This window comes from Sus scrofa, chromosome 15 (assembly GCF_000003025.6).
Source record: "Sus scrofa isolate TJ Tabasco breed Duroc chromosome 15, Sscrofa11.1, whole genome shotgun sequence".
Classification (NCBI taxonomy): domain Eukaryota; kingdom Metazoa; phylum Chordata; class Mammalia; order Artiodactyla; family Suidae; genus Sus; species Sus scrofa.
Window position 1 is genome coordinate 128,188,354 of NC_010457.5, and position 18,263 is coordinate 128,206,616.

Sequence of the window (18,263 nt, forward strand, 5' to 3'; positions counted from 1 at the left end):
CAAGTGGTCAGATGCTCAGTGAATAATAGACTTTTAATAACTACATGGGCACTGGACAGCCACAATGGATGTCAGCTGCACACCCCTGCAAGATCCTGGACACCCTGCTGCGAGAGAGATCGAGGGAGCTTTGGGGACTGGGAGTCCATGTCAGGTTAAATCACATGAAATTACTGTTATTTAAACATTTGGGGACTCCAAAACTGGCGATTTTGTGTACCTTACTATTGTAATAACTAACACAGCAGAGTTCCCTGGGTGGCTCAGAAGGTTAAGGATCCAGGATTGTCACTGCGGTGGCGAAAGTTCAATCCCTGGCCCAGGAACTTCTCCATGTCATGGATGCAAGGGAAAAACAAAAACAAAAACAAAAACAAAAAACTAGCACAGCTATCTCAGAACTTATACAGGGATTGTCTCCACAAAATAGGCAAACTTTGGTAGTATTTCCCCAGCACAAGTAGGTACAATCTGACAGGTGTCTAGCTAACATCATCCATCCAGACAACCAGATATTTGAGATCCCAAGTTCAAGTTGCTGGGGCTGGGGGCTCAATCAACAGCCCACATGTCCCCATGTCCCGTTCAGCACTGTGAAAATCAGCAGTTCCTGAATGTGCCCCCCCTCCCCGCCCGCCCCAACTCCCAATGTCATTCTAAGACCCTCATGTGAACTGGCTCCTTAAATTCAGAGGCCGGATGAAGGCCCAAGAGAAGCTGAGCTGCAGGGGCTGATCTCTTCCCAAATCACCACGCAGATAACCTTGCCTCCTCCTGCGGCGAACCGTGGCCAGGGCCTCTTAACAAGGGGTCCCTGGAGAGGATTCCGGGGGGCTATGAAACTGGAAAGGGGAAAAATTACTTCTTTATTGTCATCAACCTCTCTCTGACCTATTAACCCCTAGCTGAAAGTTAGCCTTTCCTTTCAGTTATGAGATGAGGCAATAAACCAAGCTCATATGAGCAGCACGTGTGACTCTGTCTGATGCTTTCATACAGGTTTCTCCTCTGGAGAGATCTGGAGTCTCACTCATGAGTATCAGTACTTCAAAATCATGGTAGTTCAGACCTGCTGCTCCATCTCACTATTTAGCGCATTAAGAAACACATAGTTGGAGTTCCTGTCGAGGCTCAGAGTTAACGAACCCAACTAGCATCCACGAGGAGGTGGGTTTGATCCCTGGCCACACTCAGTGGGTTAAGGATCCAGCATTGCTGTGAGCTGTGGTGTAGGTCACAGACCTGGCTTGGATCTGGTGTTACTGTGGCTGTGGGATGGGCCAGAGGCTACAGTTCTGATTGGACCCCTAGCCTGGGAACCCGCATATACCGCAGGTGTGGCCCTAACAAAACAAAACAAAAGAAACACATATACATTAGCCACAACTTTCAATCTGGGGGGGGAGTATTTTGAAAACAGCATGTAGCTGTAATTAATTTCCTCTATCCTCCTATATATGGTATTGCATACACTTAAAAACATTATTCTGAGAAGGGTTCACAGGCTTCGACAGAACTTCAAAGGTGCTCCCCCAAAATATAGGGGGAATTGAAGTCCCTCCATATAGAAACAGGAGGCGATAGAAATGGAGCTCCCCCCCCTTAGAGATGTTAATAAGCCATAAATAATCTTCTTTCTCCAGGCTTGATGTCTCCTTTTTCCTTTCCATGAATTCAGTCATATTTCTCCATCACAGCCCTCAACATCAAGGCTGTATAACACAAATCTCTGATATGAGACTAGTAGCTTGGAGATTTTTTTCTCTTTCTAGTCTCTTTCTCTGACCACAAATTGCTTAAACTGTGCAAAAGTGTTAAATGCATGTTTTTATTTCCATTTTATGTCCTTATGCCCTGACTTACTCCAGAAATATGTTTAGGGATTATTAGAATGCACGCCTTTCAGCATCGAGTCAATCTTACTAATTATAGTGACTGGCAGTTCTGCAGCTCGCAGCAGGCTGCCCTAGACTTCCCATGCAAGCTCTGCTTTCAGTGAAGGTACAAGTGCAGTTCTTCCCAGGGCAACGGCTGAGAAAAGGGAGGCACCAACTATGAGGGACACGTCGCCTCTAATTGATAATGAATAGATTTAGATTTAGAAATTCTTGCTCCACTTATCACTTTTATTTGAAGTGCAAGGTTACATAAGGAAAATTCTTTCCATTAAGCTCAGCATTCGTGTCTCACCCTGCAGATGGCCCACCTTGCTGTAGACGTCTTAGTGGGATCAAACTCAGCTTTACCCTGAGTGTCCATGGCCAAGCAGAGTTCCCACTTTGTTCCATCACTGTAATTTCTCATGTCCAAGTAGGAAACTTAAGAGAGAGAGAGGAAAAAAAAAAAAAAAATGATGATTTAATGCTGACCTTACCTTAAAGGTTTCATCAGTATTTGACTGGTCTTCTACTAGCATCTTTTTTTGCAAATTTCCTCTTTCATTTTTCTTTTTTTATTTATATGGTGGCACCTGGAGCATATGGAGATTCCCAGGCTAGGGGTAGAATTGGAGCTACAACTGCTGGCCTACGACACAGCCACGGCAATGCCAGATCCAAAAGCTGCATCTGGGATCTACCCCACAGCTTGCGGCAACGCCAGATCCTTAACCCGCTGAGCAAGGCCAGGGATTGAACCCGCATCCTCATGGACACTATGTCAGGTTCTTAACCCACTAAGCTACAACAGGAACTCCAAATTTCTTTTTTCTTTTCAATTTAAGTAACAGTCAAAATATTTTCTCATAAGATTCAAGTCTTTGTCCCTTTTTCAATCATATCATGACATCCAATTCTAAATTATGCAAGCCATACCTGACATCCAAATCATTTATATAGCTTATTTGAAAGCCTTTAGAACTTGATTCTCTCTCTCCCGAAACTCTGATTTGAGAAAAAAAGAATATGTAGATAGGTTTCCTTCCCTAACTCTGCCAAATATAAGCAGTGAGTATGTGACTACGAGCAGGGAGCTGTTGTCCTAGCCTATCAAGGACCACACCCAGGTTGCACAGTCTGGAAGGGTCACTCTGCGTAGTCAGCCTCCTGGGAGAATCCGAATCCCCTAAGAACTCAGTGGATCCCACCTGGTATAGATATGTCTCTACAAAAACCTGAGCAGACACTTTAACTCAAGACATTATAAAGAGTCCATTAAGGGAGTTCCCATTGTGGCTCAGTGGTTTAATGAATCTGACTAGGAACCATGAGGTTGCAGGTTCAATCCCTGGCCTCGCTCAGTGGGCTTAGGATCGGGCATTGCCCTGAGATGTGGTGTAGGTCGCAGATGCAGCTCAGATCTGGCGTTGCTGCGCCTCTGGTGTAGGCAGGCGGCTTCAGCTCCGATTGGACCCCTAGCCTGGGAACCTCCATATGCATGAATGCAGCCCTAGAAAAAGACCAAAAAAAAAGAGTCCATTGAAAGTGAGGAAACTCACACTATGAGGTTAAAAAGAAAAAGCATGTACACACACACCCACAGGACCACAGCCACCACCACCACACCCAGAAAGCAAACCACAGACTCCGTTCTGTAAAGTTCTGGTGTTCACTTCCAAGCCTTCCTCACCAAGGAGCTGGCGAACATTCTTAGGCAGATAAGCGTAAGGGGCCTGTCCCTGGCCTAGCCCATCTGTATCCTTTCCTGCTGCCATAGTCCCAATTTTGTCACCTGAAGACCTATTCCCAGGAGCGGTCCTGGGGGTGTTTCTCTGTAGCAGGTCATTTCACATCTGCTACGAATGATGCTCAGTCTGCAGTTGCTTTAACTGGCAATTTTAGTTCTTCAGTCTTTACCAAGCAGAGCCCTACAGCATTTACTTTCATTGCAGCCTCTGAGATACCAGCACCTGTTTGACAAGACTCGTGGCTGGGCTTTTGCAGACACCCTAGCTCTGTCTTTATTCTTCAATCTCACCCCTGAGGTTCTGTCCAGCCTCCTCCAAGGGACTGCAGCCTTTGGAAGGGTTTTTAAAGCTACTGAATTTAACTTACAGTCTGAATCCAGATTGAAAGAGGTTTCCCAGATAAGTGGACTTCTTAATGTTCCCCAAAGCCCAGAGTTTAACCCTTTTGTTCCTGCAGACTCTTAGGCAACACCATGGATTCTCATCGATAGGGTCAGGACACTGTGGATATTAGGTTTCAGAAGTCTTGGAAATAATTCATTGCTGACATTGGAAAATGATTGACCTTAATAAAAGCCAATCTCAAGTTGCTCCTGTAACAGCGAGAGTTCTAGTCACCTTTTTTTTTTTGTGGGAGAGAGCTGTGGATTGCGCTGGGAATAAAAGGTAGCCTAAGGCCTATTTCTCTAGGCTCCAGGCTCTTAATTCTTGTGATGGCAAAAACTTACAGGAGTTCCCTTCGTGGCTCAGCAGAAACAAATCTGACTAGTATCCATGAGGGTGCGGGTTGGATTCCTGGCCTCAATCTGTGGGTTAAGGATCCGGTATTGCCATGAGCTGTGGTGTAGGTCGCAGGCGAGGCTTGGCTCTGGTGTTGTTGTGGCCGTAGCATAGGCTGGCAGCTACAGCTCCAATTCGACCCCTAGCCTGGGAACCTTTTGGTGTCCCAGTACAGTCTGAGTGCATCCACGGAAAGTGTAGCACGTGGAAATGTCCATTAATCATACGAATAGACGAAGGAATGGGGAGAAGAGAACATTTAAAATGCCATCTACTCTTGATCAGTTTTACAATCAACCTGTGCCACATAAATCTAGAACTATCCATTCTAAGCATGACTATAAGAAATGGCCAATATTTGCATTTCTGACCCGCAAAAGTGGCAGTTTCCTTTGGTTCACGTTCAGACTATGCATATTGCATTAAAACAAGCTGGGGAAGAGAGCAACAAAAATCAGCCAATCCTACCTTACGAGCCGGCAACAGGGGAAGGAGGCTGCCCGAAATGTTTTCGTTTTGTTTTGGTTTGTTTTGTTTCGTCCCATTTTTAACCAAAAGGACTTCAACAATACACAGTGCTATAAATGCTTCCTTGTTTTTACCCATGTTTGGGTATATACATCTGAGAATAGCAGTGGAATTTCTTCCTTAGCTCTGGACCCTTCATCACTGTACAAAAACAAACAAACAAAAATGCATCAACAGAATGTAAGAATGGTTGGTCAAAGTCCTCTAGAAGTGGAAAGCTATTATTTTAAAGTTTCTGAGGAAGCATCTACCAGAGAGGAATAAATTATCCCTTCACTTGAACTTCTCTGCATTTCTCCATCAGTACAGGGTGCTATTATACCTGCCACTATAATTTGACCCCAAAATACAAAGAAACATGAGATAAAGTGCATGAAGGGTTTAGAAGAATGATTCTATTCTTTTCCTTTTTTTGTTGGGTTTCCATTCCTCAGGTTAATCTGATTGTTGTTTTTGCAAGGAGGGAATTCACCAAATACATTATAAATAAGCATTACCATGCTCAAAATCCTTCCGTATGGGAAGTTTTCTTTCCTTAATGCATTTACCTGTGTATGTAGAACCAGGTCGTCTTCCATTGCTAAGACAATAACAATTACTACTTCCAAACGAAGGTGCGACATTAAATAGTTTAAATGCTGGCAGCCTCTCTCTGCTTCTTTTTAATATTAAACTTCCACAGAAATGCTCAGTTCTTCAGCTCTTGCCTTTTAGTTAAAATCTACACATTGTGGACATACCTTAAACATGTTCTTGGGTGAAGGCTGATGAGGATCGGAACATGTATTAGGGGATATCGTTACCTGTCGACATTTCCAGAAGACTTCAATCCTCTAGGAGGAAGGGAAAAACATGCTTAATGCTTAATTGGTCATTCCTTGACTACTGAACAATAACCATGCCATGCATTTTTTTTTAAACACACCAGTGGCAGGGTTGGTTGTATGAGGCATGAGTCTGCATGGCTGCTGTAACAAAATGCCTCAGACTGGATGGTTTGACCAGCAGACATTTATTTCTCACGACAGAGTCCTGGAGGCTAGAAAGTCTAAGATCAAGGTGCAGCTGATTCAGTTCTTGACCAGGGATCTCTTCCTGGCTTGCAGATGGCTTCCTTCTTATGTCCTCACATGGTGGAGAGAGAGACAAAACTCTGGTGTCTCCTTCTCTTCTGATAAGGGCACTAACCCCATGGTGAGGCCCCTACCCACATGACCTCATCAAAATCTAATTACCTCCCAAAGGCCCACCTCCAAAGGCTGCCACTTTGAAAGTAAGGGCTTCAACACATGAACCTTGGCTGGGCTGGAATGGGGAGGACAGTTCACGCAGCATGAGTTAGCAACCCCACCAAAATCTTAAGAGTTCTAATTCATCTGAGAAAGCAGCTTTCTAGACATCTGAATTTAACAAATACTAATAAAATACAGAGACGGCCATTCTTAAACGAATGTCTTTAGTGTTCTAGACAAATCACCTCTTTGGTAAACTATGGCTACACACCAAGAAGTTTATATTACCTTTTCCTGTAGCATTTATATTTCCTTATCTTTTACTCATTCTCTCTTTTTTTTTTTAATAATTGGGTTTAGTGTGCTAAAAATAGCCCATGTTGCACTGTTTTTCCTTCTAGCTTCGTTACAAACTGATTTCTAATTGTCTTTGAGACTAGGAAATTCTCATGTGAATGCACTCAGCATATTTGACTGAAACTCAGGCATGCATTAATGCAACCTTGGATTGGGGGGGGGGGCATAGCTCTTGTGACCCCTTCAGCTCTGCCCCTCCATCCCTCCTTAGTCATACACCCTTTGGGGATTTATTTCTGCCCAGTGTACAATCTGGGTATTAAATGCTCTGAGTTGCTATAATTAAAGAGACTCTATTTTTAGTTACAAACTGTTTCCCTGAGATACATACAACTGCTCATTAATCCTGGGAGCCTTTTTCACAAAGCTTGTGTTCTCGACTTTTTTTTTTTTCCAATGCCCAATAGACTCATGAGGGAAAATACGAACACTGGTTATATTTAGTTTTCTCCTCAACCATGTCAAACCCTAAATTGAGAGGAAGTTATAAATACACTGCAAAAAAGTGTTCTCTCTTTCCTTTAAGCAGTATTTTAGTGCCCCCCAGGATTGTGGTGTAAAGGGCAGAGAGGAGCCTGTATTAAAATGAGAGATGAAGTAAATTAAACTTCAGCCTTTTGAAGGCGTTGTCCAGTCCGCGGGGCTGATCACACTCTGTGGCGTGGAAGAGTGTCTCAGACATAGTAGGCGTTTGTCCAATATTTATGGGGACCAGAAGGATTGACCACATGTAGCAGCTATGCAGAAAAGGCCCATTGCTTGAATGAATATAACATTTTGCCTAGTTGACCCTTTGAGAGCAGAGGGAATGTTCTCTGAAGCAAATTCCTTGAAGAGGTGAGCACTACAAAGCCACAAACCGTCCAACACCTTCCCAACAATGGATCCAGCCATCAATTTCAGTTTGCAAGTGGTCTCAGCGGCTTCCAGGGTGGTAGTGAGCTTTCACTTGCAAAGAGGCATTCCTGGGTTTGGAACTTCTAGCTTAGGAATGTTCTGATACCCGCTGCCAAGCAGTTGCCCCATGATCAATCCCATCTCTCTGCCTCCAGCTCAGAACCCATTTCCTAAGCTCTCTCGGGCCTGGTGACAAGTACCAGGAACCCATCTGACACCCTCTCAGGCACCTCTTCCATCCTTCTCAAAGGGCTCAGACGCAACATGACCCTCCACACCCGCTGTTTGCCACCTCTCACTGCAGTCTGGGGTGTGTTGTAACGTGAGGGCAGGGCTTGACAGTCAGGAGGCTGGCGTTTATATCCAGACTCATCTATTACATGGAAGGAGCCGAGGTAGTGCCTTAAGTGAAGTGTTTCATCTCTAAATGTTGATTCCCCTAGGTGAGGCATAGAGGAAACAGCCTACTCATAAGGCTGCTGTGAGAATTCCATGAACTAATTCATATAAATAATCTAGTTCAGTTCCCAGCCCTGGAAGGAAAGTCTGTGTAAGTGGAGACCATTGTTACTCACAAGTCTGTGAACTGCCCCCCCAGCATCATCATAAACCTGAACGTCTTCCTTTTCTCTCTTTCAACTTCTGTCCATCATGCAGTAATCTCTTTCCCCCTCTCCATTTTTCTTTCCTTCCTTCTCTTTGTCTTCCTCACAAATCAAAACAAGGCTATGAGTGTTTCCAAGAGCCATATGATTGATAAACCCACAGTCAAGAAAAGGGAAGCCATCAAAGTTCCCATCGTGGCTCAGCAGAAGTGAATCTGACAAGTATCCATGAGGATGCAGGTTCGATCCCTGGCCTTTCTCAGTGGGTTAAGGATCCAGCATTGCCACCAGCTGTGATGTAGGCTGCAGACATGCCTCAGACCTGGTGTTGCTGTGGCTGTGGCATAGGCCAGCGGCTACAGCTCCAATTTAATCCCTAGCCTAGGAACTTCCATATGCTGTGGGTGCAGCCCTAAAAAGACAAAAAAAAAAAAAAAAATAAATAAGAAAAGGGAAGCTATCAATCTGAAATAAAATATCTGAAGTGAAAATAGGACGGGGGTTAATAACTGCAAACACCCTTAACAATAAGTCCAGCATATCCCAAATAACTCTTCAGAATGTTCCCAGAAGTCTCCCAATACTTCTAAGTTTAATCTGCTTTTTTTTTGAGCAGTCGACACTTCAGAACAAAGCAAAACCAAAAGTTGTTTTTTTTTTTAACTTTTCAAACTTCAAACATATTTTTGGAGAGTGGCATCAAATAATGAATACTCATATTTTGATCTGGGTTTCCATTAACAACAAGTACAACAGAAGTCTTTTCTAATATTTTTTGCTGCAAACACACCATCACTGACTCCATGATGGGTAAAAGAGGCTACTAGAGTGTGATCTTGGAAACTGGCAAATTACAACAGCACTTCCATGGAGTACATTTTTCAAGCTCCAAATAAGTGAGTTACAGCCACATAGGGAAGGACTTGGTTGCAAGTTGAAGCCTGTGTCGTCAAGCATTTTCCCACACCGAGCACATCTTCCTTTCTCTGTTTTATTGCCTTGTTGTGTTTTGTTTTGTTTTTCTAAGATGTGGTTTGGAAAGGAGTTAGACAGTTCTCCAACACAGATAAAAGTTCAGGAACCCCTAATCCAGAAATGAATGACAGAAGGTGACAGATCAACTTGCTGAGAAGTTAGCACTTTTCATCACAGCTAATGTTTGGCCAAGAAATAATCATCAATCTTTCTCCAACAACACCTGTAACCTCAGGTTTATTTATTTATTTTTTTCTCTTTTCATTCTTTTTCTTTCTGGTTTTTATTGAGGGACTTAGCCTAGTGCAGGAATGCGTTTTCTTTTTAAGACAAGCATCGTAGCTTCATGGGAAAACTAAATGGAATCTCCCAAACTTTAAACACATAGAGCAGACATCGTCTCCATCAGTTCTAAATAGCACAATGAAACGGGGGCTTGTGTACATCCTGCTGTGGTCCCCCTAGGACTGTGCTATGTGACATGAAATCTATTAGGCACGTGTGACTGCTTAAATTAAAATGAATTGAAAATGAGTAAAATGAAACCAGTTCCTCAGGTGCGGTGGCCACTTGTGGATCATGGCTGCCATATTGGACAGGGCAGCTATGGAGAATTTCTTTCACTGGAGAAAGGTTTTTATGGACAATGGGGCTGCAGAATATGGATTTTTTCATGGCAGAGCAGAGCTGGGGATCTTCACGACATCCGGATGATGAATTTTCAGGGAGGACCTCTGCAGCTCTGGACCAGGGCTCAGACAAAGACTTCTCTATTTTACCACGCGATCTTTTGTGCATCTCAGTGCGTAACATGAGAGTGTCATCACTCTGCTTTTCTGATGTAGAGGCTTATTGCTTCAGAAAGAGCTAAAGTTGCAGATTCAGACCTCTGACTCTCTTACACAATTCAGCAGGCCCTGAGCCGCCGAGGAGGCAACCTTTGCTCTCAAACACTTTGTAAAGAAGCAACCGAGCAAGGACAACGACCTACTTATCATGTTCTTCCCAAATGCAACAGATTGTGAGGATGCAGCCAAGGTCATAATAGAGTTCTGGAAATAAAGCTTCCTTCGTTTCCTGGGTGGCATGATTTTCAAGAACCTCAGTGCTTGGACCACCTGCTCAGGAAGGGGGTGGTGCAGACAGCAGAGAAAAATGTCAGCCTTAGGCTGAGTCAGCCTTTTGCGGTTGTCATCTCAGTTCAAATACAGAAAATATTCTCTTGACATCCCCTCCATAATTATTTGGACACCAGTTTCCACCTTCTAAAAGGCACCAAGTAAATTTGGCAGCCCAATAAGTGTTTTATGGAATGTGTGTTGAGTTGGCTTTAACTCTACCATCAGCTTATTCAATGAAAACCACAACAACAACCCTCTAAGAAGATCAAAGTTCCCTCTTTTAATTCCTTTAGATCATTTGGGGAAAGCAATGTTGATCTCTGTAAAGTTCAAGTCTACATAACTAAGTCAACCAACTCAGATAACCAGCCACCGAAACTTGCAGAAGCCATCTCTCCCCCTCCTGCCTCCGTCTTGTATTCCCATTCCCGGCTTAGACTACAGTTTGGAAGTGGCTGAATGAATTCACAAGTACTACCGTTTGCACTTTCACATACTGTTTAAAGGCAGAAGTATCAGGTTTCACAGGGCTGAGAGGAAGTTGGCAACCACTTCAAAGCAATGTTGAAGCATCTATTACTACTTTATTAAGCAAGGGCAATAATGATCCGCAAAGTGCCAGCTTGTTCACGTTTTCCTGCTCTTTCTGCATTTCATTGCAAATACCACAGCCCCTCTTTTCCTGCTTAAATGCCAGTTAGTGTGTTGCCTTTACAATTATAGATGTGACTGCAATCACAAAGAAAGCGCTAAAAGCACATGGCTCCATGACTTATACAGCTATGCGAGTTAGAGAGGGGTAGAAAAATCTGCTGTAAAATAGTTTGTCTCTTGTCACTTTTTGTGTATCTGTATACTCTTATCTCCCCCACTCCCTTCATTTTTGCATTCTGTATATTTTCTACAGGTATTGTGAAGAACAGTAATAATTACAAATGATTCGTCCTTACGGTAACTCAAGAGACACTTAACTGTGTGTTTCCAATGAGTCCAACACTTGGTAGCCCAAGTGGATGCAATATAAGTGCAAATATTCTGTACTATATCCAAGGAACATATAATCTAATCTTGGGGATAAGTAAGTCTAACCCACATTAAGCCACAATGACAAATTCTACATCAAATAAATGTAAATTTGGGGAAAATGGATGATCTGTTCTGGTCCCTTTCTACTGTAGTGGCGTATGAAATCTCAGACAGTATAACTTGAGGGCTCCATTATGCCCTACAGGCTGTAAGTCTTGTGGATGTTAAGATCTGAGGTGACAACTGAACTGCCATTCCTGAAACTTGACCTTGTCGCTTTTAACAAGGCAGGTTCTTACCAAGTGATCCCTCGCACTTAGGATCTATTGGTCAGCAACTAGTTTTACTCTGGTCAGCTGAAATCTACACTTACCTCTCCCCTCTGATGGTCCGTCCACACTGGGGGGAAGATGCATGGAGCTGAATGACTTTCAAAGCCACGGTCTCCAAATCTGCCTATTTCATGTTATCCCTTAGCACTTGGTCTTGTCACAGTCCTCTGTATAAGTTCCTATAAATGAATCCATTACATGGATTCTGAACGTTCAATCTGATTACTGGTCTTCCCGTTTATATGGAAAATGGAAATGGTTTGGTGTTTACCATCCCTCTCCCACTAAAAAAATCCAATATTTTCAGACATGGAAATGATGCCTACCCAGAAAAGTTGAGGGCAGGTTTAGAGATTACCAAGAGTACCACCAGCCTGTCATCCGAGTATCTCAGAACTCAGGTCTGAGGCCACAGTCTGTTTGTGGAGCATAGCTGGGTATGGCCGAGCATAAAGGAAGAGGAGGAGAATGGGTTGCTGTGGGTCTGCAAATCTCTTGTTCATATGTTGTAGTCACTACCTGACTTTTCTCTTGGATTGAGCACAAAGTCAAAGTTAATTCCCGCCTTTGACCACACTGGTAATGCTCACCCAATAATAAGAGCTGAATTGTTGCTCTTTTCCCTGTGTTGCTCTTGTGTCAAAGAGGTCATTTCTTACATCACAGCCAACTGGTTCAATCCAATAAATGGAGAAGCAGAGACTATATTTCCATATGCAAAGGGCCAGTGGACAGAATTTGGAGAAATTAGAAAGAAATAAATCACATTCACACCTGTGAAGGGTGTCTTATTAAGGAATGACACTGCTTTTTTTAGGCAATTGTTTGTCCAAATGGGCATTGGCGTTCAAAACAATCAGCTTAGGGGTTCCCGTGGTGGCTCAGTGGTTAACGAATCCAACTAGGAACCATGAGGTTGCGGGTTCGATCCCTGGCCTCGCTCAGTGGGTTAAGGATCCAGCATTGCCGTGAGCTGTGCTGTAGGTCACAGACATGACTCAGATCCTGCATTGCTGTGGCTCTGGCATAGGCCGACGGCTACAGTTCTGATTAGACCTCTAGCCTGGGAACCTCCATATGCTGTGGGAGCGGCCCTAGAAAAGGCCAAAAGACAAAAAAAAAATCAGCTTAGAAGATGATGTTTGCCAAAGACACAGTTCTCTTCAGCATAGTTCTAAACCCTGATTTTGGCATCACCTTCAGCTCCAATGTATGAGACACCCCTGTAAATCTAGCCCATTACTTTAAAATCACACTTGGGTTAAGTCCAAACTGTGTTGCCTGATTTGACCACTCCCTTTGTTAGCCCAGTGCCTCAGTTCATTTAGGCTCTTATAACAAAAAGACGCCAGAGACTGGGTGGTTTATAAACAACAAATATTTATTTCTCACAGTTCTGGAGGCTGGGACAACCAAGATCAAGGCACCAGCAGAATGGGTGTCTGGTAAAAGCCTACTTCCTAATTCCTAGTTTGCCGTCTTTCCATGGAAGATGGAAGATGACAGAAGGAGCGAGGAAGCTCTCTGGGTCTTGTTTTTAAAAGACTCTGCTGTACAGTAGGAAGCAACCACAACATTGTGAATAACTATACTTCAATAAAAGAGCAAACTGAAATATCTAAAGTTTCTAAAAAGGGTGCTAATCTCATTATTAATCCTATGAAAATCCTCATGCCCTAATTAACTCCAGTGACCTTCCTCCTCTTACCATCACTTTGGGCATTGTTAGGATTTCACGTGTCAATGGGGAAGTGGAGGACAAACATTCCGTCTATAGCACCCAGCTTGACCATAACCTACTGTTGGTTTTTCTCGAAATATATGTTCCAATAATGAAGGATGCCACTGATGAGAAAGTTCGAAAGTACAAATTACAGTCTCTGAGGCTATAATGCTTCCAAAGGGTCATTTCACAAGAGTTGGAGCAAAAGTCTTATTATTGGGGGTGTCCCCTGGTGGCTCAGTGGGTTAAGGATCTGACATTGTCCTTGCTGTGGTGCACGTCTGACCCCTGGCCCTGGAAGTTCCACATGCTTCACGTGTGGCCAAAAAACAGAATTATTATTGGGAAAAGTTGACTGTTTCGCAAGATAACTTCTGCAGAGACCTCTCATGTAAATATCTAAGGGCTGTTTTATGCTATAGAGTACCTCCCAGTGTCATGGCTTTGCAAAGTCTTCCCCATAAGCCATGTGCCCTGCAGTGTACATTTCTCTACGCCATCATCCCTCCCCCGTAGGTTTTATTTTTTCTCCTTAAACCCTGCACCCAAGGTCAAGTCTGACATTTTCCAGGAAACTTTTCCTGACCAATCAGCTGACCTTCAGTCAACTCAGCCAAGGCTGTCTAGACAGTCCTTCAGTTTTTTCCTCTTTTTCAGCTCAAGATATCTCGTTATTTTCCTATGCATTGTTATCTTTTCATACATGGTTTCATAGCTCCCTCATCAATTAAGTTATAAGCTATTTGGAGGTAGAGATCTCTCTTGAGCTTCATTGCATTTGCCATACAATCCAACATTATACCTGATATGTAATAGGCACCCAATAAATATGAATTAGTTAATTGCTAGATGACTTTTTTACGTTCTCTTTTATCTAATATTTTCTCTTTAAAATTTTTTGACTATGTAAAACATAAAAATGAAATGCATAGGCTATTATATTTATCTTTACCTTGTGCAGAGGATAAAACTCCTTATCCTTGCTTGGTCAACCAACATGCACTGAGCACCAGAGTGCATATAAAAAAGCCACATTCTCAGTGCTGAGACTCCAACTGTGTAAGAATGGAGCTCACATTTCCAGTGAGGGGAGAGGGAGATGGTTGATTAATAATAATAATAACAAATAAAATCCTAAAATAGATATTATATCTGATGGTTACTGGTGAGGAAGAAATAAAGCATGAAAGAAGAGCAGGGAAAAGTGAGGGTGTGCAGGCGGGAGGAAAAATTTAAAATAGGATGATTAGCGAAGACCTCAGTAGGAAGGCGATCTTTGAAGAAAGACTTGCAAAGAATGGGGAATCAAAGCTTCTATCATGTAGGAGTTCCCACTGTGGCACAACAGAATCCGTGGCATCTTGGAGCTCTGAGTTGCAGGTTCAATTCTGAGCCCAGCACAATTGGTTAAGGGCTGTGCTGCTGCAGCTGTGGCTTAATTTAAAACTATGTTTTGGATCTGATACCTGGCCCCTGGAACTCAATATGCCATGGGTGGCCAAAAGAAAAAAAGGAAAAAAAAGCTTGTCTCATGTAAAAAGCATTTGGGATATTCAAAGAAATAAGGGTCCATGTAGGTGGTTGTACAAGTCTTTGGCAATTTCTTTTGGCTATGCCCACAGCAAGTGGAAGTTCCCAGGCCAGGGCTTGAACCCACGCCATAGCAGTGACCTGAGCCATAGCAGTGATAACACAAGATCTTTAACCACTAGGCTACCAGGAAACTCCACCTTTGGCATTTCACTGGGTGATCTTCTAAGCCTGATATTCCTTGTCTGGAGCAACCACCCCCCACCCCACCCCCTGCCCTGCCAAAATGGTGTCATGGCCCTCTGTGCTTATATACACCCAAATATTAATCACAAAATTCCATTAATCTTTTTTTAATGTCTCCCTCAGGAGACTAAGAATGATTTGAAGATAAGGATTATCTCATTTATCAATACAAACCTCATAGATAATATTTAATACTTTGTGGCCAACAGTAAGAGATCAATAAAGCTTTGCTGGACATTGAATAAGTCTTTATTCAGCTAAGCAAATCATCGCATCTAAATTCACAGCATAACATACCCTAATTTGAGTCCAATGATGTTTGTGTAGATATGTTTTTTGCTTTGGGGGGGCTGGGGGGTTTTTTTGGTCTTTTTGCCTTTTCTAGGGCCACTTCCACGGCACATGGAAGTTCCCAGGCTAGGGGTCCAATCAGAGCTGTAGCCGCCAGCCTACGCCAGAGCCACGGCAACGCGGGATCTGAGCCGCATCAGCAACCTACACCACAGCTCATGGCAACGCCAGATCCTTAACCCACTGAGCAAAGCCAGGGACCCACAACCTCGTGGTTCCTAGTGGGATTCATTAACCACTGAGCCACGACAGGAACTCCGATATGTTTATTTTTAATGTAGACACTTGGCAAAACTTCCTTTGACATAAAGAATTAAATCTCTTATAAAAAGTTCAATAAAGCTGGCCCTGTCACCTCTTTTGGCACTTCTGTGTGGACCACGGAGAACCTGCCAAATATGGATCGAAAACTGGGTAGCACATTTGCTACTGTTCAGTAAAGGAGGAACAGCCAGTACAAGAAGAGATGGCACCGGTTCCCAAAGGAAACTTTTAAACTAGCACACGCAGTACCAATTTGGTCCTAGAATTATTAGCATGAGGAAAGAGTAAAGTTCAATTCATCCAAACCCTCAAGGACAAATGCGATGACTACACTGTTTCCTTGGCGTAATCATGGTTGTGGCGAGACTTGACTTTCTTGCCGGCTTTTGAGTTGGGGTGGGGGAGTGGGTGGGAATGGGGTGAATGCCAGTCTCTTCTTCACCATGGTCTACCCCTCACAGAGAAGTTTTCTTTCTCTCTGCATTCCTTTTCAGTTTTCCCTCTTGTTGAGTGTTAGAGGCTCCCAAACAGAAATACCCAAGTGCTCTGCCTTCTAGCCACGTGTCCAAAAGGGCTCGTCGCCGGAGGAAGGCTATCCGTGGAGTGATCTAAAGGCGGACGTCACTCTCTTATTGATAAGCTCCCTGGCGACAGGAGGTTGATTCCAATCCAGTAAAACCTATTATAATTCCAACCGATACAACAGGCCAAAGCCATTCGGTATCACTCAACACGCAGCTAAGTGTTCCACCGCCTCTCTTGAGGTGCTCAGAGAGAACACAGATGACTCGGGGGTCCTGCCATGTGCTCCTTGGCCCTGAGCTGGTGAGGCAGTTCCAGTGAAATCTGCTGCTGGCTTCCAGCCAACCAGCAGCCTATTTACCGCTGTTGTTCTAGGCATTTCATTGTGGGCAGGCTCCAGCTGTGGCCACAACGGTCACTCTCTGCCACCCCAGAGGTAACAAGGTGCCTGTAAAACGCTGCTATAGCCACTCTCTGGGCTCAGGCTCTGTCTCTCTTCCTCTTCTCACCCTCTTGACCCATTTGGTTTCTCTCCCACTGACAGGACTCTCCTTTTCATTGACCACCTAGCTGGATGGTTTCATCTGATTTTCTTTTCAGTTTCTGCCCCAGATGCTACCTCTGGGGCTGATCCTCAGGGAATAAGCATGAGCATCTAAGGCTATTCCTTTCAGTACCATCCAACAAGTATTCCTCTCTCTCTCTCTTTTTTTTTTTCTTTTTAGGGCTACACTCATGGCCTATGGAAGCTCCCAGGCCAAGGGCTGAATCAGAGCTGCAGCTGCCAGCCACAGCCACAGCCACAGCAACACCAGATCTGAGCCACATCTGCAGCCTACATCACAGCCGGTAGCAACAGTGGCTCCTTAACCCACTGTGTGAGGCCAGTGGTGGAACCCGCATCCTCATGGACCCTATGTCGATGTCTTAGCCTACTGATCCACAATGGGAACTCTAACAACACGTGCTTCAAATACTGCTCATTTAGGGGAGGACGTGGATGGAATACTACCTATGACTCCACACCATAAAGTTAACACAAAACAAATGGAATAAAAGGACCGTACTGAACATCTGTGCACCATATAAACCCGACAGCCAATCATCTTAAGGCACACTGTACACCTAGGATAGCAGAAGGGATCATCAGCGTGCTTATAGATGCCCTGGGTTCTGGGTGTGGCCAACACATCAGCAAGAAAAAGATGTGGTGTCCAGATACGTCCCGTGGGCACAAGGTAGATGGAGACTTGATTTTGCCAATTTTTATTGTAAAGAATTTTTTTTTTAAAGATAATTATGAACTACTTCAGGAAGTTTCCTGATCTTCTACAGCCTTTAAGGAGTAGTGAATATTAGGGAGTGGCCTAGAGATCCCCTCTAAACTAGTAAGCAGAGTTCCCTGAAGTTTAGATTTCAAGAAGCCTGGAACTGGATTTGCAATTATGATTTTTTATCTTCCAGGTGAAAAACCAAGGCTTTGGGAAGTTACATGGTGAACCTAAGATCTCTGTCGGACTTTTCACTGAGTCCATTCAGACATTTGTCCCTACTGCTTTCAGTTCAGATGTGGCTCACTTTAAGTCTCATCTCTCTCTAAACTCTATCTAATGATGTTGAGTATCCCTTCCATAAGTGAAAAACCATCATTAGTTAAGAACATGATGGAAGAGTGTATGAGAAAAGGAATGTATGTATATGTATGACTAGGTCACTATACTATGCTGGACAGCAGCAATTGACACAACACTGTAAATCAACTACACTATAATAAAGAAAAAATTAGGGAGTTCCCGTTTTGGCTCAGCAGGTTAAGAACCTAACTAGTATCCATGAGGATGGAGGTTCGATCCCTGGCCTTGCTCAATGAGTTAAGGATCTGGCATTGTCATGAGCTGCAGTGAAATTCACAGATGCTGCTCAGATCTGGCATTGCTGTGGCTGTGGTGTAGGCCAGAAGCTGCAATTCCAACTTGACCCCTAGCCTGGGAACGTCCACATGGTGCAGGTGCGGACATAAAAACGCAAAAAGAAAAAAAAAATCAAATTAAAAAAGAAGTAAGTATATTACATGCAGTCTTCTCCAGTTTACTCAAAGAAATGAACTAACTCTGTGGTGTTGTGTTCATATATATCTGTCTCCCAAATC

At 43.5% G+C, this 18,263-nt stretch overlaps 1 long non-coding RNA gene across 2 annotated transcripts in view; it reads right to left on the reverse strand.

Annotated features, from left to right (window-relative positions):
- Nucleotides 2,102-18,263, reverse strand: part of LOC106506385 — a 40,793-nt gene continuing 24,631 nt past the window's right edge. For both annotated transcript variants that reach the window (XR_001301650.2, XR_002339114.1), the window contains 3 exons: nucleotides 5,674-5,766; nucleotides 4,874-5,074; nucleotides 2,102-2,318 (listed from right to left, as the gene is read on the reverse strand). This is a non-coding gene — a long non-coding RNA (uncharacterized LOC106506385). The remainder of the gene's footprint in view (nucleotides 2,319-4,873; nucleotides 5,075-5,673; nucleotides 5,767-18,263) is intronic.